The 24,716-nt window shown below is 40.2% G+C and overlaps 1 pseudogene; it reads right to left on the bottom strand.

The window, feature by feature from the left end:
• LOC101583878 overlaps positions 1 to 16,426 on the bottom strand; it is a 55,737-nt pseudogene extending 39,311 nt beyond the window's left edge.
• Positions 16,427 to 24,716: the final 8,290 nt, after the last annotated feature.

Raw genomic sequence — 24,716 nt, 5'->3', positions numbered from 1 at the left:
AATAGCAGTTATTAAAAAATAAAGGAATATTTTGTTGTGAAGAAAAAAGAAAGAAAAAATATATGTGTATACACAAGATAAGATAGATATACAGTTACTTTCTCTTAGTTCATTGAGAAGAAAGGTTTGTACGAATATTGTTTAGACAAAATATCATTTGTGCATCTTGTCCTCTGAATAACTAGTATGAAGACAACAACATGCAATGTATTAATTATTGTAACAGCCCTACTAACCTGTGTTGAAACTGTTTCATTGCTATTTTATCTTTTTTCTCATTAAAGTGAATTTTAAAAAGGCTTATATTAAAGGCCAGGGAGATGGCTCAGCAGAATAAATACTTCTCTGCCAAGCGCAAGGGCCTGAGTTCATTCCCTGGTTCTGGAAAAAAAAATCTTACAAAAGGCTTATATTTTTTAAAAAAAGAAAAATAAATAAATAAAGTAAAATAGCAGTTAATGTTTAAAATTTGACTTTGACTAGCTCTATATTCTAAAATCTGTAATTTGAGCAAATACATTGAAGACAGCAATGTGGAATAACTAAAATCATGATTGAATACCTCTCATCCTGTTCTCAATGTGTACTGTTTCTAATGTCTTATCAATCATGATTATACTGTGTTTAAAATAAATTTGAATAAAATTAAAAGCACAAGAAAAAATCAAGTATTGTTGAAAGTGTTAATGTGCAAGTATTTGTCCAATCTTTTAGTAACTATATCTGTTAGTCTGAGCCACAGATTTGATAATAAAAATGCATAGTATAACCACTGTTAATTTGTTATTCTTGATTTGAAAATCTGTACCATATTGTTACTCCATTTCTGTCTTTGTCTTTTGCTATTTGTTTTTGCTTTTGTTCTTTAAAATAAAATAAAACCTAATTTTTTTAAAAGACCAGAAAAAAAAGAAAGTAAAAAGGACAAGGGAAACAGTTAAGGTTTATTGAAAAAAGGGATTAATGTTTAATTGTTTGATCAATCTTACATGTCTATATCTGGCAGTCCAAGCAAAAATTTGACAATTAACAATATGTACTAAAGCCATACATTTATACGCAAGAGATGGGCAAGGCAATGATCCCGAGAAACATCAGCAGGTTTTTGAAACTAGCAGTTAATTGATAGGATTCTCACCTTGACTAACTATACATGCTCATAACTGTGAACCAAGCAACTGCACTGAAGATAGCAATGTGTAATAGAAGGGTCACGCTTGGAATGCCTGTCTTTCTGGTCTTCTAAATACTTACTTCTTGTCATGACATAACAATTATTACCATACTGTCTCTCAAGAAAAAGGGTTTTTTTTCTTTAAATAAAGGGTAATAAATGAGAAAAAGACACAAGAAAAAGGGAAAAAATGTACCAGGACTGCCCTGCTACAACTCTGTATATGGTTAGATTTCTAAATTTCTGTGTAAAAATAAAAAAATGTACTATAACAACCATTGTTAGTATTTCATTCTTGTTCAGAAACTCTGCACCATTTGTACTGTATTATATTGCTTTGTTTCTGTCATTGTTCTTGTTATTTGTTGTAGTTTTTGTTTTCCCTCTTTAAAATAAAATAAATTAATTTTTTTTAAAAAAGAAAGAAAGAAAGAAAGAAAGAAACTCTTTCACCCAAAGCTCCACAACCTTTCAACTCTTGCATATATAGAAATTCTTCTTTGACTCACACCTGCTCCAGGGAGGAGCTTATTGAGGCAGAATTTAGTCTCAGTGATATAGGGGAGTGAAACTCAACCTGAAAGATACCTGGGCTGAGTTTATGTTCTCTAAAACCAAATAATGAATTTTATTAACAGACAGAGGTTGAGAGCAGAATATATTTATTGGTGGAATGAAAGCTTCTGTCCTAGAAAAGGACAGAAGGAGGACTCATGTGGGTTGACCAGGAATCTGCCATTTCTATAGATTTTTATAGAGCAAAGCCATGAGGTGAGGTGGATCTAAATTGGGAAATATGGGAACTTGTACATGAGGTGGGACAGAACTGTGGTCACACAATAAGGTTACAAGCATAATTGTTCAGGTAAAACTGTTTAAATCCAGAACCAAATTAGAAAGCAAGTTATGGTAGCAAGGGGACATGAATATAGACAGGAGTTTATCTAGTAACCACTTGGATTAGTGACTCTTCTTGGCTTCCTCAAGGTGATGATCAATCCTGGATGCTTATCTTTAGAGAGATGTGCACTTGTTTGATCTTTGGTCTTGAGATCTGGCCCACAGCGGGAACATCCATCTCTCTCACAGTTACAAGCTATCTTGTTTCTGTGCTGTCTCCTTTGAGGGCCTAGCCCTGTCTGACTAGCTATATTTGTATCTAATTTGCCTGCTTACAACATGAGCAGTTTCAGACTTGGCAAAAATGTCCCTCAATATCTCTTACAACTCAGGACCCCTAGTATTGTGTTGGCCACCTGTGTGCTATCTCCTATCTCAGGAGCTGTTCTGCCTTTATTTTTTTAATATATTTGTTATAGGGTCTCACTATGCAACTCAGACTCATAGTGATCCTCCTGCTTTCAGCCTCCCCAGTGTGGGGATTACAGGCATGTGCCACCACGCCTTGACTCAGTGGCCAGCTAAGCACACCCAGGAGTGGGGCTGGTGCAGCATGTGGTGCTGGGATCAAACCCTAGTCTGTGCACTTGCCTAAGCAAGGCTTAGTCTGCTGAGCTATCTCACTGGTGCAAGGGCAGAATTTATTTATTGGGAGAAAAAGCTTCTGTCCAAGAGAGGGACAGAATGAGACCTTAGTAGATTGCCAAAGATCCTGCCTTTTCTAGGGACTTTTATGGAGCAAAACCACAAGGTGAGACAGGTCTAAGGTGCAACAAATGGGAACTCACTAAGTGGGCATGAGGTGGGGCAAAACTATGGCCAACCTATAAGACTACAACTATAATTGCCCAGGTACAATTGCTTAAATCTAGTATCAAATGGGGAAGCAAGTCGTAGCAAATGGGCATGAATACAGGACAGGGGCTTTCCCATAAGGGTTAAATTAGGGACTCGTCCTGGTTCTTTTCAAAGTGATTGCTACCTATGTGGAATATCAGTCCCTGATGTTCATCCCTAAGGATGGATGCTACTGCTTCTGTTTAATTTTTTGTCATGAGGCCTGGCCCATAGCAGAGGTGCCTGTCTCTCCCACAGTTGTAAGGTATCTTGTCTTCCATACTGGGTCTTTCAGGGTCTAGCCCTGTCTGACTGCCTATAATATTTCTATCTCACTCAGCTTCCTATAACAGTACTCCTCATGCAAATATTTTCCATTCCCTGCTGACAATTTTAGTATCCCATGTCAGTGGGGATGTAGTGCTTTATATTTATGTAAAAAGCTGTTACAGTGACTTGCTGAAAACAAAACAAGAAAGTGTCGAAGGGAATGAAGGTTTTTTTCCTGCTCAGGAAATAGTCTTTCACTGCCAGTAGCCACAAGAGGCAAATTCGTCATCCCTGGGTTAAAGAACAAAAGGACAGTGGCAACTATAAAGGAAGGGAGAAGGATAGGGGAGTTAAAGTTGATAGGGTTGAAAACAAGACTGGAAGCAATAAATGTGAACAACTTTGCTTGTTGTTAAGTGAACACAATCAAGAGTGATTGTTCAGGGAGGCGGCTGAGGTCAGCAAAAGAAAACAGATGCTTGCCTTAAGGGGTCCTGACCGGGAAATCGACAGATCCTGCAAAACATCCTTGAAGCTTTTTGCTTCTATCTAATCATGACTTCACTTACATTGGGCCTATTTATTAAGCTTGTCCTAGAGCAGTGGTTCCCAAACTATGGTCTCTGGGCCAGTAGTAGCAGCAATACCTGGGAACATCTTAGAAATGCTTATTTTCAGGCATCACTCCAGACTTGCTGCATTAGAAAGCCTTAGAGTTAGATCCAGCAATCTAGGTTATACCACCTCCGGATGAATCTGAATGCATGCTCAACTGTAAGAACCAGTTGCCTTGAACTATTTTTTTAAATGTATTTAACACAGTGTCTACAGAGTCTCACTGCACAGATCGGACTCATAGTGATCCTCCTGTTTTCAGCCTCCCAAGTGCTGGGATTACAGGCATGTGCCACCATGCCCAGTCTCAATCACTGGCTCAGCATGATCAGGGCACACCGGGGATCAAATCCCTGTGTCTGCCTAAGCGGGTGCTTTAATCTGCTGACCTATCTGGCCGGCACGGCCTTGATCTATTTTTAATCATCGAGCTCTGTGATTTGTGCTACAGTGGGGGGGAGAGCTGTCAAGTAAGACAAAGAGCATCCAATTTAACTTCAATTTTTGATAAACAACTATTTTATTTAGGATGATGATATCAAAAATATACACAGTGTATTCAAAATTAACTTGGTATTCTTTATTTTTATTTGCTAAATCTGACCACCATGGGTAAGTGGACTACAGAAAGTATCATTCAAGAGTGTCCTGAAAGGCTCTTTCTGGGCCTTTGCTGTCCTCAGAGTAAAATTAGACAAGATTTATAGAAAAAGCAGCAAGGGCATAGATCTACTGAAGGTAGAAAAAAGTACACTACACAGCCAGCCAGCAATTTAGTTTCACAGTGGCCCTGAGGATAAAATGAAAGGGGCCTTTAGTATCCCAAATGCCTGGACTGGTGTTTCCCTCTTGGAAACACTATATAGCATTGGAACAATTGTCTTATCATAAACTCATTTGGGAGCTATGGAGATAGCTCAGCAAGATAACTCATCAGTCTAAGCACCTGCCTAGACAAGCGTAAGGACCCTGGTTCAATCCCCAGTACAGCATGCCAGTCCGGCCCAGGCCCAGAGTGCACTGAGCCAGCCACAGAGACTGGGTGTGGTGACACATGTCTATAATCCAAACACTGGGGCAGCTGAAACAGGAGGATTACAAGTCTGAGCTGCATAGTGAAACCTTGTACCAAATGCATAAAATTTAAAAAGAACTCACTTGGTTTCATGCCAGGTATAAATTGCCCTAAAAAAAATTATCCCTGGTCTCATGCCAGATATAAATGATCAGGAATGGTGTATTTTGGTTGGTCATGCCCATACCCAAAAGAAGGACTAAAACTAACATCTTCTGATAGATCCCTTGAACAGAGTTAGATTCTAATGCAGGATTAAGATTTCTGATTTGTCCCACAACCCTGTTCAGGAGCATTAAGTCTAGAGTCATTCTGAGTCCTGTGTTTTGTTGTAGATTTTTTTTTCAGAACCAGGGATTGAACTCAGGCCCTTGTACTTGCCAGGGAAGTGCTTATTCTACTGAGCCATCTCCCCAGCCCTTGGGTCCCATGTTTTGTGCATGCCTTTTCTTTTTAGGAAACCTCTTGCTCTACTATTTTTGTTGTTTTGTTTTGTTTTGTTTTGAAACAGGTTCTCACTATGAAATACAGCCTGGCCGCGAGCTCTCTGTGTAGCCTAGTCTAGCCTCAAACTCACAGTGCTCTAGGCTGATGAATCTGAATGCATGCTCTTCCTGCCTCAGCTTCTTGAGTGCTGGAATTTCAGGAGTGTGCCACTATGCCTGGCTGCTCCACTGTTTAATGAAGGGATTTGATGACTTCTGACACATTCTACCTCATTGATTATCTGATTTGCACCAGCCCTAATCTACCTCAAGAGGATAATAATGATACTAGTATACCCATCAGACAGTGCCCAAGATTAGTTGAATGTACAAAGCTTTGATGTAAAACAGATACAGGACAATTCCACAAAGCATGTAATCGAGAGTATAAAATGTTGATCACAGTTCTAGAAGCACCTTGAACTCTAAGCAATTCTAAGTAAGTACAGAGAAGTGGGAGATAGGACAAGCCAAAAACGATTTTGTGAATTGGATTTGTGTTCACAGTTCAGATTCAAGGAGTCCCAGGACTGCTGTTGTTTCTGGTTAGGCACTCATACTATCTTTTGTTTGTGACCAAATTCCTGCCTTGTATGAATTAGAAAAGGCAGTCTTTCCTTGGAAAACTGCAGTGTTGCACCTGGCTGCACAGCTCAGAGCATGGACGCCAGGATGGAGGTCACCCCCCAGCTGTCCCCTTGGCTAAACACAAGCTGCACAGCCCTTTGTGGCAGCTCTGAGCATACTGCCCTTGTGATAGGTCCTCTCTTTGTAGCTACTCAGACCTCTTCCAATGGCTTACACTCTGTCTGCTTTGTTTCAGGGTCCCAACAATCAGTGGGGGAGGGTTTGCCTCCCACCAGCACCCAAGGCTCAGTTTTCTAAAGCTATGTTTGTCAAAAGCACCCATGTGCAAATTCCTTTGTTCATAATGGTGGCATTCAAGTTGAATTGCGCATGAAATTGCCTTGCTAAAGAAGTGCCTTTCTCTATATAAAAGGGGGCAAGAGAAATTGAAGGATCTGATTAGTTAATAAGAATTGTGAGTAGTGAAATTTCAAATTAGCATAAAACATTTTCTTGTTCAGAGCACGTGCAGCAGCAGAGCAAAAGAATTCTTTTCTTCCCCCTTTTTTTGCTAAAGCATTTAGTTCTAAAATAGTATAATCACAATAAGACATTCCAGTGTGTGAATTATAGTATATTAAGTCATGACTAATTGCATTGGGTTTGCATTCAGGGTTTTTTAACATCTGTGTGGTAATTATCCTAATCCAATTTGTTATGCAGAATACAATCAATGTTATGTATGTTAGTGTTTAGGGCCCTGACACAATTTCCTGCAATAAAAGGAAATGAAATACAAAGATAGCTCAGGTGGAAAGACAGGCCCATCTTTTATACATATCAAGTTCCTTTTCTTGATCTCCAAAATTAGCTGGGGGAGGGGGAAACAGAGATCAAGCAAATTTAATTAACATTTTAAAAGGAGGCCCAAGAAAAGAGAGAAAGAGAGTGATCCAGTGATAAGCCTCCTGTGAACAAGTGAGAGCAAACTGTATTCAGCTTTCAGAAAGAAAGACAAAATTTCTAACAGCCTGTGGCTTTCAGAAGCTGCCAGAAATAATGTCCCAGCCTGGCCTGGTAATGAGCCAATAAGCCCTTGTTCTGCTGACATACTGCTATTTCTGTAAGTGTTACATCTTACGTGGGAGTCAAGGTTTGCCTTTAAACCTTTCATTTTTCTGTCTTTTTAGGGAAAAGATAGAACTCTGCCTAATATTTTTCATAAAGTCCTATGAATCTGAAGCACAGCTAACGTATCTGAGCTGACTGGAGACATCAGCAGTGCATTCTATGTGGCCCTCCTCCTCCCGCCTCCAGGCAGACAACACACATGAAGCCTTGCTGCCCCATCTCAGGTGTCTGAGTATCTTCCTTGACAGCATCTTTTTTTTTTAATGAAGGAAGGAAAGTATTTTGTTTGTTTGTTTGTTTTTTGGAGGAACCAGGGATTGAACTCAGGCCCTTGCGCTTGCCAGGCAAGCACTTATTCTACTGAGCTATCTCCCTGGCCCCAAGAGTATCTATTTTTTCAACTTCTGGATTTGTCACTTATAAAAAATTTTCCTCACCAATAATACAAATTTAGCGAGCAATAGTTAAAGCAACCACTTTTGAGACAGCAAGTTTTACTTCATTCAAAAGAGTAGTAAGAGAGGGTATCATATGTCTGAAGAGTAGCAGACATTACTAAGAAATTTTTAAGACAAAGGGCCTAAGAAACAATGGAGGCAAATTTTACAAACAATACTATCACTTGGCTGTTCTGATGAGTATGCAGGTGCTGTGTAAACCTATGACTCCAAACCTGCCACTGATGCTAATCACCAAGAAAGCATGTCAAGCACACAGTTCCTTCATCCTCTCCTCAGTAAGGATTTATTGGATAGGACCCAGGCTTAGGTGTTTTTAAAGCTGCTTTCTGGGTGATTGTAATCAGAAGTTCCTTAACTTGGGTTTCCCACCATTTCTTACTACTATGTTTTGTTTTTTTCTTTTGCCATCTGGTCTTGCTATGTAGTTCAGGCTAGTCTTGCACTTACTATGTAGCCCAGACTGGCCTTGAACTCATCCCAGTCCTCCTGCATCAGTCTCCTGAGTGCTGAGGTGACAGGCATGCCCCACCATGTCTGTCTTCTACTACTATGAATACTACAGGAAAATGAAGTCTACAAGGGTGTAGCCAGATATTACATGCAAAATTGTGCCCCAACAGACTGGGTGTGAAAATGGTTTCCTCCTTCACCAAAGTGCAGTCTAATTCCACCAAGCCCTCTTCTTAATCAGGCCTCATTTTCAGCCCTGTCTTTTAACAAAGAATCTTGTTAAGTGGTTTAGTAAAAATACCCTCTCCCCTGCACCCTAGAGAGACGATCACTCTTGATACCTGCTTAAATTCTTCATCCCCTACCCTTCACATCTACACCCTTGGCCTACAATTAATAAGAATCCTGTTAAGCCAGTTTAATGTGAACCCCTTACCCTTGTGTCTAATCAAACTCTCAGTAACTTTGGGCCTTTCTGTGGGTCTTTCTCTGGTAGAACTGAGAAATAAGACTAGGCACCCTGCCCTCATCACTCAGAGAAGCAAACAAGTAAACAGACAGTCACAACACACTTGGGCCAGGGAGATAGCTCGGTAGCATAAGTGCCTGCCTGGCAAGTGCAAGGTCCTGAGTTTGATCCCCAGGAGACACACACACACACACGCACACACACACACACACACTTGGGGTCTATGATCAGCTTATTGCAACCATTTTTAAGGCAAAAAAACCCCCAGCTATTTCAATTAATTGGCAAACTATTCATTAAATCACATCTCTTAGGTGATTTCCTTCACCTTGTTTAGCACCTGCAAGGTTCCGCCAGCTTCCTGCTCACCATTCCACAGCCTCATCCTGGGACTCACCTTGTTTTCAGGGTTTCCTTCTAAAACCTAGCATACTGACTCTTCATGGCTAACCTCTGCCTGCCTACAAAATGAAGTCCAGGCTTAACCTGTAATTAATTTCAGACACTTCATTTCAAGCCATGCTCGACATCTAGGTCATGAAGGTAAGCAGTGCAGAACATTCCCTGAATACCTTTATCCGCACTGTCAACATAGGCTTGGGAAGCAGCTTAAGAAAAGAAAGAGAAAAACAGTGCTGAAGGGGCATTCTGACTTTAGAGAAGCAAAGGAAAGACACTAAGCGCAGAAAGGGGTCGTTTGAAGAACAGTGAAGCAAGAGTATCCCAGAGAAGCTGCTAATACTGTCGACCCCTCCAGCTGATTTAATCTTAGAAAAGAACTCACTGTGTTAGCTATGGTGTCTCCCTTCTGAATAACCAAACATCTCTACTGCCCCCCAAAGGTGTAATAATAGAGATAGCAGGATGAGCCACTAGAAGTTTTCAGAAGCATAAGGATAGCCAGGTATCCGGAATTCTAATCAGGGGCCCTTCAAACCCTTTTTGTGCAAGGCAGCCTTGAGGCTGCTGTCAGCCTCCATATCCTTACCATTAAAATGGAGAGATGACATGCTGCCCTTTTCACCCCAGAGAGAGTGGGTAAGAGTGAAATGAGATCAAGGACTTTAAAATGCTCTGAAAGTGGCAACTGGTCATTCAGACTTGAGAGCTTGTTATTACTACTCTGATAGGTGCTGCAAACCATAATGGAGAGGTTTTATAGCAACATACATGGGGGCAACAGGTTGTTTCCAGCAAGAGGAACAAGAGAAAGAGCACTGTCTTACCCATGACCTGTCTAGGTTACCTCACACCCACAGCCTGGGTGCTAGCTTCTGCAGCTTCTGTGTTCTGTCAGTGTGACAGCAAAGTCCTGCACCATCGATCACAAGTGCCAAGACCTGATGAGCAACCGCCTAGTGGTGCCTCCCCCTAATCTTTTTGAAAGCATGTTATTATCAATCTTAAAATCCTGATCCTCAAGTGGCCTGAGAAATATCTGTCTAGAAACATTGTTTTCATGGAGTCTTTTTGCAATCCTTCCTGAATTTGAACCTGCAGACAGACACAGGCTGAAGAGAAAACTACCTGAAGTGTATCTGGCATACATTTCTGCAAGTCTCCAGCAAACTACTTCCCTGATCCAGTGTCTCTACATTGCATTTATCTCAGTGTGTGTGTGTGGGGGGGGGTGCCAGTACTGTGCTTCTCCAATAAATTAGGGAAGTAAACAGCACACTATTAGGACAGGGAGAAGGCAGCACAGACTTCTTGGAAAGCTGAGAGGGACATTTACAATAGGGGGAGGGGATGATAAAGGCTTGTCAATTTCCTCCCAAAACCTCACCCTACAGATACCCACCTGCTCCTAAGGAGCACCCTGCTTTGTTAGGCCTCTGAAATACAGCACCACAAAAAGCTCTTTTGGTAATCATTGTGAATCACATGACTCCTTGCCCTAGCCCTCAGAAATTTTGTGGTAATGTCCATAAATCAGTGGAGCAGAGGAAAACGGCTGCACACTTCTGTGATGCTTATTTGAAAGCTCCTTTATCTTTTTTTCTCTCTCTCTAGGCAACATATCAGATTGATCTGATAAAGGGTAACGTCTAGAGAAATAAGCTAACAAAGGGATAACAGCAAACAGCCTTTTGGCATCTTTCTTTTCCCTGCCATGATTTGGAGTGGAGCCTGTAGACATAATACAAAGGCATGAGCTGAGGCTATGGCTCTTTAAACGTAAAAGTCTCAGGTAGGGGCCTGAGGTCACAGTGGTGATAGTAAGGTAGTTAGTATAGGCGCTTAAGTGAGACTTTAAAGCCTGACTTTAAAAGGGTCCAAATGCTATCTTGTGCATCAATCAACCTAAAAGAAAGAAAGAAAAGAAAAGAAAGAAAGAAAGAAGGAAGGAAGGAAGGAAGGAAGGAAGGAAGGAAGGAAGGAAGGAAGGAAGAAAAGAAAGAAAGAAAGGAAAGAAAGAAACAAAGAAAGAAACAAAGAAAGAAAGAAAGAAAGAAAGAAAGAAAGAAAGAAAGAAAGAAAGAAAGAGAGAGAGAATTGGAGAGTAAAGATACATGAAGACTGAAACCCCCAAACACAAGGAGACATGTTCAGATTGTCTTCTAAGTGGGCCACACCCTTTCACTTGGTGCGCATGTGCACACATGTGTGTGTGTGATGCTGCCAATGGAACCTAGGGCCTCGCTTTGAGACACTCTCACTAAATTGCTCAGGCTGCCCTTGAACTTGTGATCCTTCTGCCTCAACATCCTGAGTATCAAGGATTAAAGGCATGTGCCAACATGCCCAACTGACTTTTAACATTTTAAAAGCCCAGAATTGAGGCGAGCACCGACGTTCCACAGAATTCTCTCTGATGGTGGAAGCAGTCTATATTTGCCCTGTTCTGTACACTAGCCACATGAGCCTGAAGAGCATTTGAAATGTGGCTGGTATTCACTTTGGGAAAGTGGATTTTTTATTTTATTGCATTTCATTTTAATGCATTTAAATAACCATGGATGGTTGCTGGTTACCTTACGAACTAGCACAGGTCTAGTTACCACACTCTCCATTCAATCCCAGCTCTGCCTCTTGCTAGTTAGTAGACTTAATCAAACTTACTAAACACTTCTCTGTGCCTCAGTTTACCCAGTGTGAAATGCAACTGTTACTAGGCTTTGGGTTGCTGGAGTCCCCTTCTACAGGTAATTTCTAGGTTCATCCTGTTTTGAACCAAACAAGTACAAAGGGTGGCAAAGGTTCACATTCATTAAAGTTCAGGAAAATAACCAGAGCAAATTTGGGCCAAGTAAAAGTAGGAAAATGGGGAGGCAAATACACACCACAGTGTAGGGTGGGCTACCACAGAGACATGAAAGTGAATGCTAAATAGTGATGGTCCCTTTGTTAGATTCCCCACACTGTGGATGGATCCTGGCATGCTGTGCCAGCCCCGCCTCCAGGGAGCACTGAGATGGCGACTGAGACTAGGTGTGGTGTCATGCACCTGTCATCCCAGTGCTTGGGAGGCTGAAAACAGGAGGATCACTACAAGTCTGATCTGTGCAGTGAGACCCTGTACTAAATACTTAAAAAAGAAAGAGATTTCCCATACTGACATCATATCCAGATCATCTCTCCAAAGCCCTGTGAGAGTGCTCATGAGAAATCCATGTGCAGGGCCTTGGAAACAGTGCTGCACATGTCTGAGGATTTTGTAGTGCTACCTTTCCCAACCAGTTGTATCCACACCCTATCTTCCTGCTTCAGAAACACTAAGGGTTTTCACATGACAATTATGAAAACTGTGTGTGTGTGTGCATGTGTGTCCGTGTGTGTCGGTGTGTTCATATAGATAGTGATTAGAGAAATGTCTGTTACCTAATAAGTGCTATGTATAATTTTTCCCAATGAGAAACACATGGTAGAACACATCATTAGCCACTGTGCAATACAAAGGACTAGAGCCTCTTATTACTACAGAAAGAGCAAGTGGAAGTTTTGAAGGCCAGGGAGATGGCTCAGTGGAATAAGTGTGTCCCTGGCAAGCACAAAGGCCTGAGTTCAATCCCCAGTTCTGCAAAAAAAAAAAAAAAAAAGGGGGGAAGTTTTGTACACCTCTCAAGACAGACTTCAGAAAAGACATTGTTTCAGATACTGTCTTTCTCATGGAAGGTGGGGGCAGGGGGTACAGAAAGAAGAGCTCGACCCTCCTCTGCTCCACAGACACACAATGTGCCCCTCTTTCCAGGCTCTTCTGGTAACAAGTGAGATAATCCTTGCAGATACATGTAAAATGTAGTGACTACAGTTTGGGGTTAGCCTCTGTAGAGATCTGAATTTGAATCCCACCCTAGTCACAATAGAAAGGGTGAGATTAGGCAAGGGACTTCCCTTCTCAGAGCTTGTTTTTCTGTAAAAAGAGAGTGTGTAAATTTTTTAGATTGTTTTCTTTAGTAGTACATATTTGTGGTACATAATGTTTACATTCCTTGTGGGGACTTGGTACATGAGAAGGTGTGTAAACATTTATCTTCCAAGATCTGTATAAAGGTTGAAGGAATAATATAAGCAAAGTACTCAGCACACTGCCTGCTAACTGCTGTTTGCAATAACCAGTTTCTGTATGTTAAAAGGACAGCCCATCCTGCATATACGGATGAGTAAATCTATTTCACACTCCATCATTAACATCTCTGATCTCAGATGAGGATATGTGTACTTCCTAACACCCAAAGAATCACAAACCAACTGAAGGCAGAGGGAAAAGCCAATCACTCTGACTCCTAGCCTCAGGCCAGACAGCACCAGAGAGCTGTTTCAAAGTGCCTGCTGGCTGCTAGTTCCCTTTTTGTTTTGTTTCTGGGATTTTTTAAGAGTTTATTGGGAAAAAGATAGCTTCTGTCTAAGAGAGACCAAAGGGGGCCCAGAAAGTGGGTTTCCCCACTAGCTTTTGATGGATTTGTAAAATATTTTTTTTTCATCAATCACTCTCAATGTAGGAAAAAGAAATATAAGTTACTTCATTAAAAGAACTCATGCATAACTGGATATATTTACATATTAAGCAGGCTACTGAGCTCTAATCTTTCTATTTTATGTACAGCTGTAATCATTACTCAGCATCACAATGCTTCTTAAATACTTAGGATACAACAGATAGCTCTCAAATCTTTGCTAAACATAGGCAACAATTTGCAAATGTTCCCACTCCCAAGCTGGATGTAATGCCCCTCAGTATGCCTTCAACCCAGGGATGAGATTCTGTAGGTTCCTTGGAGCTGGTTCACACTGACCCTAAACATAACAAAGTCTATGACTATAGCTCTCTAACTCAACTTTTCTGTTTGCTTGAGACAAGATCTCTCTATGTAGTATAGGCTACACTTGAACTCACTTATGTGAAGGCCCAAGGTGGCCTTCACCTCATAAACTAACAGTGACCCCCCTGCCTCAGCCTCCTGAGTACTAGGATTATAGGCCTGTGCCACTATGCCTGGCCTTCTCCCTTGTCTTTTAATGTATCTGATTATCTGACAGTCACACATAGGAAACAACTATCTATTGTTTTGTGCATTGTGTTGTTAGCCAGAGCTCTGAGCAGTGGGACAACTATTGGATGGTCCAGTGGCATCTTAAGTTGTGAGAAAATAAAGCATGATTTTTGCAGAGTAAAGGAAAGTAACAACTCTGAAAGATACTCTGCCTTCTTATAGCACTACTGCCTCAAGCATCTCCACATTGAGCCCTATTACTTGAAAAATAATACCAATTAAAAACTCAATCAATACTAGACTAAAGACATAAGAAAAATACACAAGATTCTACACACACACACACACACACACACACACTGCTCCCTTTGCTACAAACATATGTTAATGAATCTCCACACTGATTTTCACAATCATTGCAACCAGGCTGCATTCCCACCAGCAGTAAGGTGTTTTTTCCTCCTCACAGCTCAGTCAGTATTTGTTATTAGGTGATTTCCTGATGGTAGCCGCTCTTTCTGGGGTGAGATGGGATCTCAGTGTTTTAATTTGCATCTATCTCTCTAATTAGCAGTGATGTTGAACATTTTTTCATATATTTACTTGTTTCTCCTTCTTCATCTGAGAAGTGTCTATTCATTTCAGATGTCCATTTTTGGATTGAGTCTTAAAATTTGGGGGGATCTGATATTCCCCTTCTTGATGCCTACCCAAAGAACTCACAAGTTCATACCACAGCTGTATATGCACACCCCTGTTTATAGTGGCACAGTTTGTAACAGCTAGGTCTTGAAAACAGCCTGAATGCCCATAACCAGTGAATGTATAAAGAAGATGTGGGGTTTTATTCAATGGATTACTACTTTGCTATAAAGAAGGATAACCTTGAAATAGTTCTAGCTAAATGGATGCACCTTGAGACCATACTCTTAAGTGACATAAATGAGAGACACGTTTTTAAATACCACATTGTTTTTCTGATGTGAGAAACAAGAAGTGCAAATAAGGACTAAAATGTGTAACAGATATTGTGGAATGGGAGCAAAATGTTCAAATGAGAACAAGAAAGGGGGGAGGAGGAAGAAAAGAAGGAACAAGAAAAAAGAATAGCAGGATAAAAAATGGTAACAAAGCTTTTATAAATGAGAAGGGGTATAGAGAGCTCTTTGCAGTCCTCATTGCTACCCAAGAAGTTTATATTTGTAATTGCATAAAAAGTTATTGGAATTGCGGTGAGTTAATTGCAGCCTACTACCTCCAGTGCAACCCATCATGAGAATAAAGACACTGAAGCATATTTGTAGTTATGGAGAGCCAACAGATCTTAAGTCCAGCCATGATGATAGTCATCTGAAGCAAAGACCTTGACCCAAGGCCAAACCTATATTTTATTAATTGGTGAAGAAAGGAGTGGCCTGAGGATGTGCAAATGATGATAACTAAGTGAGTGTTGTGAACTGGGCTAGGTAGGAGGCCTGAAATCACCTTTGTATTATGCAGAGAGGAGGATGTGCAGAGTAATGTGCATTACACAACTGAAATTGTATCTAATGTTTTGTGGCTGGTGCTTCAGCTCTGGTGTATGAGCTTTCAAGCCCCAGAAAGTCATGGGCTCTATCTCAAGGCTCCATCCCAGCAGACAGCGACCCCATGGACCACTGGCTCTTTACCCCATCTCATCCCTGCTCACACAATAGAACAAAAGAGGTGGGGTTTGGTCTGGAGAAAGACTGCCTGCTGTCTTCAAAGACTACCATCAGCATGTCAGCTGAATGTATATGTTTAAATCCAATTGCTCAAAGCCAATTAAAGTGATAAGAAAACTCCTAGCCAGTTTTGTACATTTCATTTTTTGTATTAAATCATTTTTTTATTTTTAAAAATAAAGGGCAGAGCATACGCCCCGGAGAGGCCAAGGCCCTCCAGAGTGTGGATGATGGTCCGGCTGCGCAGCTGCTGCACGTACTCATTCGCGAGCTCCACAGCCGTCTTCGGAGGCTCCGGGCAGAAGAGGGTGCTTCCACCAACTTCACAAAATAATGGCAATAAACCTTCTCCATAATCCCAAAGAGACCTCTGCTGTGGTAGCAGATGCCTTTCAGGCACTGGCCGCGCCCCGTCTTGGATTCAGCTATGTACAAATTGGACCTGAATTCCGCATTGTGGGCTTTCATTGCCATATCTTGAGCTTGTAAGAGAACCTCTTTAATTATGCTTGTCCCTTTCTTATCACTGAATTCCAACAGAGCCAAAGCCTGGTCAATGGACATCCCTAGTATCAATTTTGCCAAATACCACATGTCATCTTTGCTGTATTTTATTTGTCTTTGACAGTGGTAGATTTCTGCATGTTTGAGAAGTTTGCCAGGCAGTTGTGGAGGATAAATAATTTTATTCTTTTTCTCCCATCTGTGAGAAATGTCAAGAGGAACACTTGTGTGGATGTGTGACTGGGGTGAAGCACTGTTTGATGGGAGAAGCCCCAAAGCCAGCAGCCCCGGCCTCTCAGGCTCTGTATCTGTAATGTACCCAACTCTCCTATCACGACCCCTGCCATCTTTCTTCCCAGCTCTGTACATTTCAATACATGGAAATAGGGTCATGGAGACAATTGCTTCTCTTTCAAGGACAGTCACCCAGATGGTATTCCACAGAGGAGAAAAGAGGCTAAAGGGACGGGAGGAGAATGGAAAAAATAATCAAAATATACCATGTACAGACATAAATTCCCTCTAATGAATGCTATCACTATGTACATCTAAAACATACAAATAAAACTTTTAAAAACACAGAAAAGGAAAGGCCAAGGAAACTACGGATAGAAGGGAACAGTCTCAACTTGACAAAGGGCATCTAGTAAAAATCCAAAGCTAATAGCATCTTAATGATAAAAAATATAAAAGCTTTCCCTCAAGAATAACACAAGAATATCTATTCTTTCCATATCTATTCAGTATTGTACTGGAGGTTTTATCCAGGGCAATTAAGCAAGGAAAAAGAAGTAAAAGATATAAATTTCTACAAGGAAGAAATACAACTATTTTTATCCACAGATATTATGATCATCTACATGGAGAATCCTAAAGAGCATACAAAAATTTACTAGAGAGCTTTGGTGAGAGGAAAAGTGGCTCTTATCCAGTGTACACATAGCCATGAATTCAATTCCCAGCACCACAAAAGTTTTTTAACTAGTAGGATGAAATAAATAAGTTTAGAAATGTCATAAGGTATAAGGTCAAAATAGAAAAGTCAACTACATGCCAATTAGAAATATAAATTTAACAAACAGTAATAATTACAGTAGCATGATAAAAAATGAAGTATTTAGGTTAACAATCAAGATATGTGCCAAATGTGAATGATAAAAATTCTAAGTTGAGGAAAAGAGGACCTAAATAAATAGAAAAGCATATCTTGTTCATGATTAAGAGATTCAATAGGCTTAAATTGTCCATTCTCCCACATTTGTCTATAAATTAAAGGTGCAAAGACAATAGAGTAGAGAATGGATAGTCTTTTCAACTAATAATTCTGGGAAATTTTGACATCTATTTGCAAAACAATGAACCTCAATCCTTACCTCATATTGCTCCCAGCCAAGCAGGCTCCTTTGCTGGCCACTGGCCAAACAAAATGAGGCTATTGATTTTGGTGAAAAGGAAAAAGGCTTTATTCAAAACCAGCTCCAAGAAGTTGGAGGGACCTCATATGTCTCAAATCAGCACCTCCACATGTAGAGGTGTTAAGGATCTTTCAAAGCAAGAAACAGATAATAGACATCTACAGACTTGTTTCATTTGTCCCTGCCTTCCTTTACTCGCTCTTGTTGTGGGAAAGAAACTTGGCCCTGACCTCCTATATGCTGGGTACGGGCATTGTGCCAGGGCCTGGGGAATTTTGGAGAAGCTGCTTGTCTTGAAAGGAAAAAAATCTAACTTTTAAAATTTTCTTTTGCTTTGCTGGTTACAATATCATATGCAAAAATAACATAAAATGAATCATAGCCATTAATGTAATAGGTAAAACTATAGCTTCTAAAACAAAATGCAAAAGTAGGGGCTGGGGAGATGGCTCAGTAGAATAAGCACTTCTCTGGCAAGTGCAAGGGCCTGAGTTCAATCCTTGGTTCCCCCCAAAAAAAAATGTAAAAGGCTTTGTGACCTTGAATTAGACAAAGATTTCTTCAATATAACCTTAAAAAGAATGAACAATATATGAAAAAAGCAATAAATTAAGCTTCTTCAAAATAACAATCTTCTGCTCTACAAAAGATGGGGTTACAAAATGAAAATTAGGACTAGAAGTATTAGGTGGTAAAGTACTTGGCTAGTATGAATAAGGGGAGAGACAGAAACAGAGATACAAACAGAGACAGAGAGAATAAAGACAGAAAGAAAATGAAAAGGTGAGCCATAGGCTGAGTGAAAATATTTGCAAAGTACATATATGATAAAAGGTTCATCCAGAATATACAAGGAACTGTCAGACTCAGTCATCACAAAAACACAGTTGAACAATGAACGGCAACATAAACATGTTCTAGAAATCTGCTACGAAATGTGGTGCCTATAGTTAACAGCACGGTATTGTGCTCTTAAGGGGCTAGATCTTAGGTGAAGTGTTCTTACTATAAGGAAATGGGAGAAACAAGACAACTTTTGAAATTGAGAGGTATGTCTATTACCTTGATTGTAGCAATTGTGTCATGAGTATAAGCATATGTCCAAACTCATTCAGTTTATATATTAACTACATACAGTTTTTTATATATCAATTATATCTAAACAAAGTCTTATAAAATTGGGCAAAAGATTAGAACAGACAAGTTACCAAAGAGATAGAGATGGCAAATAAGCACAAAAAAGGACACTCTACACAAAGTGAAACTACAATGAGATAAAAAAAAATACACATCTGTTAGAATCACTTAGATTATAGAGTGGACAAATCCTAGTACTGGAAAAGATGCAGAGCAACTAGAGGTTTTTGTTTTAGATTTAGTTTTGATTTTTGAGGCAGGGTTTTGCTGTGTACTTCAGACTTGAACTCATGTAACCCAGGCTGTTCTTGTCCTGCAGGAATCCTCCTGCCTCCATCTCCTGTGTTATAGGATGTAGGCATGTGCCTCAATGCCTTGCTTGCAACTACAGTTTTTGCTGGTGTGAATTCATGATGGCACAGCCGCCCTGGAAAAGGTTTGCCTTTGCAAAAGAAGAAAAACCTTTTTCTCTACCAATCTTCATTTCAAGTCTGAGGCCTCTGTAACAAATGATAGATTAACAAGAGAAAAACCACATAAGTTTATTTAATATAAACAGTATGTTACAAGGAAGACTTCACTGTACCTAACAAAACAATTAAACCTAAGTATATTTTATAGTTGGCTTGCTGCAGAGTGGATGGCTATGGAGAAATATGAAAGACAAAGGATCTGATGTAATTGTAATAAACAAGGGAATTTAGCAATGCCTATTTGTTTGGATTTCTTTCTCTACCTCTTCAGAGATGAAAATGTGCCTTTTTTTTTTTTTTTGGAACTGGGGATTGAACTCAGGCCCTTGCACTTGCCAGGGAAGCTCTTATTCCACTGAGCCATCTCCCTGGCCTCCTTTTTCCTAAATAGAAGTCACTTCTCACATGAGGGTCATAATGTGAGCTTCAGGGAAAGGTCAGAAATCCAAGTTTTCCAACCTGCTTCAGAGAAAATGAAAATGTCCTATTGTGACCTACTTAAACCAGGTGTTGGGGCACATACCTATAATCCCAGCTCTCCATAGACTGAGGCAGAAGAATTGTTGAGAGTTTGGGGCCAGCCTGAGCTACATAGCCTGAAGTTCATAGTAAAACTCTGTCTCAAAAAGACAAAAACACAGACATACAGAAAGGGACCTCCCTGCTTCTACTGTTTATTCAAATGCTAAAACATAGTATTTAGAGATAGCATAACCTAAAGCTGAGGCAAGAAGTTAGAGTGGCTAAGACTAGCTAGAAAACTAGGCTTGGCCTGTTCAGTTCTCAAAGCCCTGCACATGGACTTCTCACAAGAACTCTAGTGGGGTTTTGGTAGGATGACATGAATGTGATGCTCGAGTGGGATATATAAAAAAGGGACAGTTGCCATTAAGCGTTCACTGTCTGGTCCCTTCAAGACAGCCAACACTATGCTGTAAGGGGAATTTTTTTCCTTTTGCCCTACTTTTACTTGACCCAAACTCACTCTGCAGACCCTGAATTTTTTCTTACCTTTAATAAATGTGAAAGTTTGCCACCATTTATGCTTGTTCCAACCAATCATTGATTTGGGACAGGAAGAACCTAGAAGTCTCCTCTAGAAGGAGACTGTAGCAACAAATGCACTAGTACATTTTAAAATAAAGTTAGACATATATTTACCATATTGAAATAGAAAGATAGCATATGATTTAAATTATCTTGGAAGGGAGGAATGACTAGATCCCAGACCACACATGCAAAAACAACTCTTAGGATCCTGCACGTGGACTTCTCATGAGAATCATTGCAGGCTTTTGATTGGTTGACCTGTGTGTGATGTCAGCATGGGAAATATGAGAAGGGGACAGATACCGTTAAAGAGCTCCTAGTGTGCCATCTCATGCTAGCCACCCCTGGATCCTAAGGTGTACTTTCATATATATTTTATTTCTTGTTTGTTTGCTTTTCTTTTTCTTCTCTTTCTATTTGGGCCAAACTCACTCTGCAGAGCCGGTTTCTCCCTTACCTTTCATTTTTAATTTTCCCTACTTCTTTCATTTTTCCTACCTGTATTAAATGTGAAAACTTGGTACTGTTTTGCTTGTTTTGTTCAATTCTTTGTTGGGGACAAAAGGACCTAGAAACTACCTCTAAATGGAGACCTCATTACCCCAGAAACTGGTAACAATATGTTGCAGAAATCTAACACATATATTTACCCAAAAGAAATAAAAATATGGATTTCAAAAAATCCTGTACAGAAATGTATGTAACATTTTTATTAATCATCATTCAAAGCTAATTACAAATCAAATGTCCATCAACTAATGAATGTATGAACAAATCATGCTGTAATATTCCATACAATGGAATAATATTTGGTAATAAAAAATATTGAAATATAATATGGTTGAATCCCAAAAGAATTATGTTAAATTAAAAAGCCAGACCTAAAAGACTACACAGAGTATAATTCCATTTACATTACATTCTTTAAATGGCAAACTATGAAAATAGAATATAGTCAGTCTTTCTCAAAGGTTGGATGTGGATGGACTAACCAAAGAAAAGCATAGGAAAACTCACTGGAATACTAAAACTATTCTATCTCTTGATAAGATTGGTGATGTTATAACAGTAAACTCATTCAATTTCACTTTAAAAAGAGCTGTATTAAGATTATACCCCAATAAACCTCACTTTAAAAAACAGTTAATTATATTAATAAGCCTATGGAGAGATCTACTATGCTTGTGTTCTATAAAAATGTTTTTGCACAGTTTAGGGATTGTTATATTCATGAAGGAACTCTATCCTTCTCCTGCCTGGCAGAATGCCAACCTCAATGGGGGAACAATTGGGCAAAGATGCGGTAGGGAGGAAAGGGGCAAATGGAGGGGCAATAGCATTGCACAGACTTAGACTTCAAGGTCCATGTGGGTTCAAACCCTCTTTTTGACCATGTGACTTTGAATAACCTATTTTATGCCTCTGAGCATCTGTTTTCTCATTTCTAAAGCAGGAGAAACATCCAGTTATCTGCTAGAGTACTTTAGAAGCTCAAATAAGTCAAGAAAGTGCCAAGCACACATGTATAAAACATGTGACAGGAAAGAATATAAAAGATAATACACAATATATGAAAGTAGTACTTGATGAATGATAACAATTCTTATTCCTAAATCAAAAGATGATGTAGGGCACCAGAACAGCTTGACTGGTAGGAAAGATATGTGGGTGGCATTGGTGTCTCCTACCTACACCCACATTCAGCTTTGCTCTCCAATGATGGCTTTACCCCTTTAGCAGGTGACCTATATTTTGGAATTTCCAGGACAGTCTCAGTTCTAGTTCTTCACCTCAGGAGACCTCACATCAGAGTTGGGAAAATGGAGGTACTGCAGTCAAAGGACATACTTCTGGCCTCTCCTCCCGCCGCCCTCTTCATTTTTCTCATCTCCTCCCCATCAGCGTGAGATTTGCTGACTTCTTTCACATGAAATCAAACAGCTGGAAAGGTAAGTCTCCTGTGTGGAAAAAGAAAAGGCAACAAAAAGCACCACCTCTGCACAATATATTTGAACATCAAATGAAAATAGTTGAGAGAACACTGCTGTTCTAGTTATCTGTGACTTTCCTCCCAGCCCCGTCCCTTCTCTTGTCCTCCCCCTTCCTTTCTCCTCCCCTTCTTTTTTTCTTCTCGTAAAGGGGTGAAAAAAATTGTCTCTCAGCTGAACAACGGGGACTGAGAGGAAGACAAATGAATTATTTCAATAGTTCTCCAGCAGTGTGAATGTGGGTTTTTCAGTGCCTGAATCTCCCCTTTTAATTAATGAACAATCTGGCTCATTGCTGCTCTCATAGGTATGCAAAATAGCTTCTCCATTTGAAATCCCTGTTGTTGAATGTGGGACACAATCACATTATAGCCCCCTGTTTTGCATAAGAAACCACAGTTTCCAAGATAAGAATCTTTTCATTTAGCTGTCATGAGCTCATCCTTTTTCCTGAACATTGTAGCTCCTGCTCCTTTGAGTCAATACCCAAACAATGACTGCCTGCTTTGGGGCACCCTCCTACCCCCAATCCCGGAAGACAGAAGGCTGTGGCCTCTGGAAGCCTGCCTAAGCAGGCGACCAAGTTCTTTTCAGACCTCAGATGTCAAGAGGGCAAGACATAAGATGAGACCAAAAATCTTCCAGCGTCTTTAAAGCAGACCCTGGGAAAGAGTCCCTGAATAGGATGGTGTGTAAGAGGGGGTGCACAGGCAATACCCTGGGATCATGAACTTAAACAGCTTGGAAAATCTAAGGACCAGGAATGGAGACTCTCACATGTACAAAGCTGCTGGACCACTCCTCCTCTGTTCCTGATCAGCAGACTGAATCCTGTCCTTGACCTTTGCTTTGAAACAATCGTGCCCACAACTGAAATTACACAATGGCACTGCACCCCAATTGTAAACTAAAAGGCACCTCAGATTTTGCAGGATTCAACCCCTTCCCTACTGTATATGGGTAAATTCAGGCCCAGGGAGGGAAAGCAGATTGTCTGAGCGCACTGGGGTAGTTCATTAAAGAGGTGGGTGCTAAAACTTCAGTCTCATGCTGTTTATCCTACCACACATGGCTGCCTCTAGAAGGAATCAATAACATTTATATACAAAGCACTGAGGAAAAAAGATAGAAGATTAAATGAGATCACAGAAAACTACAAAGCCTACACAAACAGTAGGAGTTTTATTGTTAGCCTTCTCATTTGGAGGAGATATTTTCAAAAGATTCAGGAGAATAGCAAAAGTTTACCTTTACCAGTATGAAAGAATTTTGCAGAAAGCAGGGAAATTCCAGACAAAATGTATGTAGTCATTTTACTGGGGTTGGAGGCAATCATATCAGGGTTACATGCTTGTATCAAATCATTACTTGCTCATTATTTCCACTTTGGGGAGAAAAAAATAATGCAATGAGAGATCTTTACTCAAACCACAGGCAACTAATGTATATCCACCAAATGTCTAGGTGTACTCAAGCCCACAAGATATGGGGAAAATCCAAGTCCTGCCTTTACAGATGTTATATGCTGGTTGATATGCTGTTTCATCTACAATTGATCACAAGCTTCTTGGGGCCCAAGCCCAAGTACCCAATTCCTAACACAAGGAAGAACTCATAGAAAGCACCTAGTTGAGCTTTACTCATTGGCTGGTAGACTGAAATCCAACACTGACTCTGAATACTTCCCAGCAATATTTTTTCTTCTAGTTTGTTATAAAGATAAACGTGTTGCATTTCAAGAAAACAGTTCCCCTGTCTGTACCCCTGGAAGATGCTCTAGTGATTTTCAGAAGGCTTGGTCCTCTTGGGTCAATTAAGGTGAGAGGGAGTCATGGTCTTCCTGGACACCAGAAGAAATAATACTTCAATATCACTCATAAAGTTGCTGAGAAAAATCACAGTATGAAGTCAGAAGGAAAGTTTGTCTTCACCTTTCCATCAGTTTTGAGGGTCAGAAAGTCCACATGTTTAATATACGAGCAGTAATGGTGCAGGAGGGGGTAGGTCAGAGTGCCCATACAAACTTAGCATTTCACCAGCTCTGAGCCTGACAATCCCCTTCTTCTCTGGGCCTCAGACTCCTTATCTGTAAAATGAAGGCACTGACTACTAATATTCCCCAAACTGAAGTTTTGAAGTCTAAATCTTTCCATTCTGTGGTTAGGATATTGGAGGTGGGATGGATATATAATGAGAGGTACTTGGTGAAAGGAAAAGAACCTTTAAAATGGATGAATATTCTCAATTATAATATTTCATTCTTCTCTGAAATTCAATTTCTGGTCACAGAATCAGCTTGAAAATGAACCAAGTGTTTGTTATTTAAGAAAACTCCAAGATCAGCCAGATAACTCAGCAAATTAAAGTGCCTACTTAGGCAGACACAGGGCCTGGGGGATCCAATCCCAGACTGGAGTGCTTGCCCCGAACCCAGGCCATGTTGCAACAGTGACTGAGACTGGGCATGAAGGCACATGCCTATAATCCCAGCACTTGGGAGGCTGAAAACAGAAGTATCACTACAAGTCCAATCTATGTACTGAGACCCTATAGAACCTGTCCTAAAATACAAAA

This window comes from Octodon degus, unplaced genomic scaffold, assembly GCF_000260255.1.
Source record: "Octodon degus isolate 3935 unplaced genomic scaffold, OctDeg1.0 scaffold00251, whole genome shotgun sequence".
NCBI classification, from domain to species: Eukaryota; Metazoa; Chordata; class Mammalia; order Rodentia; family Octodontidae; genus Octodon; species Octodon degus.
The sequence above is the reverse complement of the archived record's forward strand: the minus strand, read 5'-3'. Positions and strand labels throughout refer to the sequence as shown.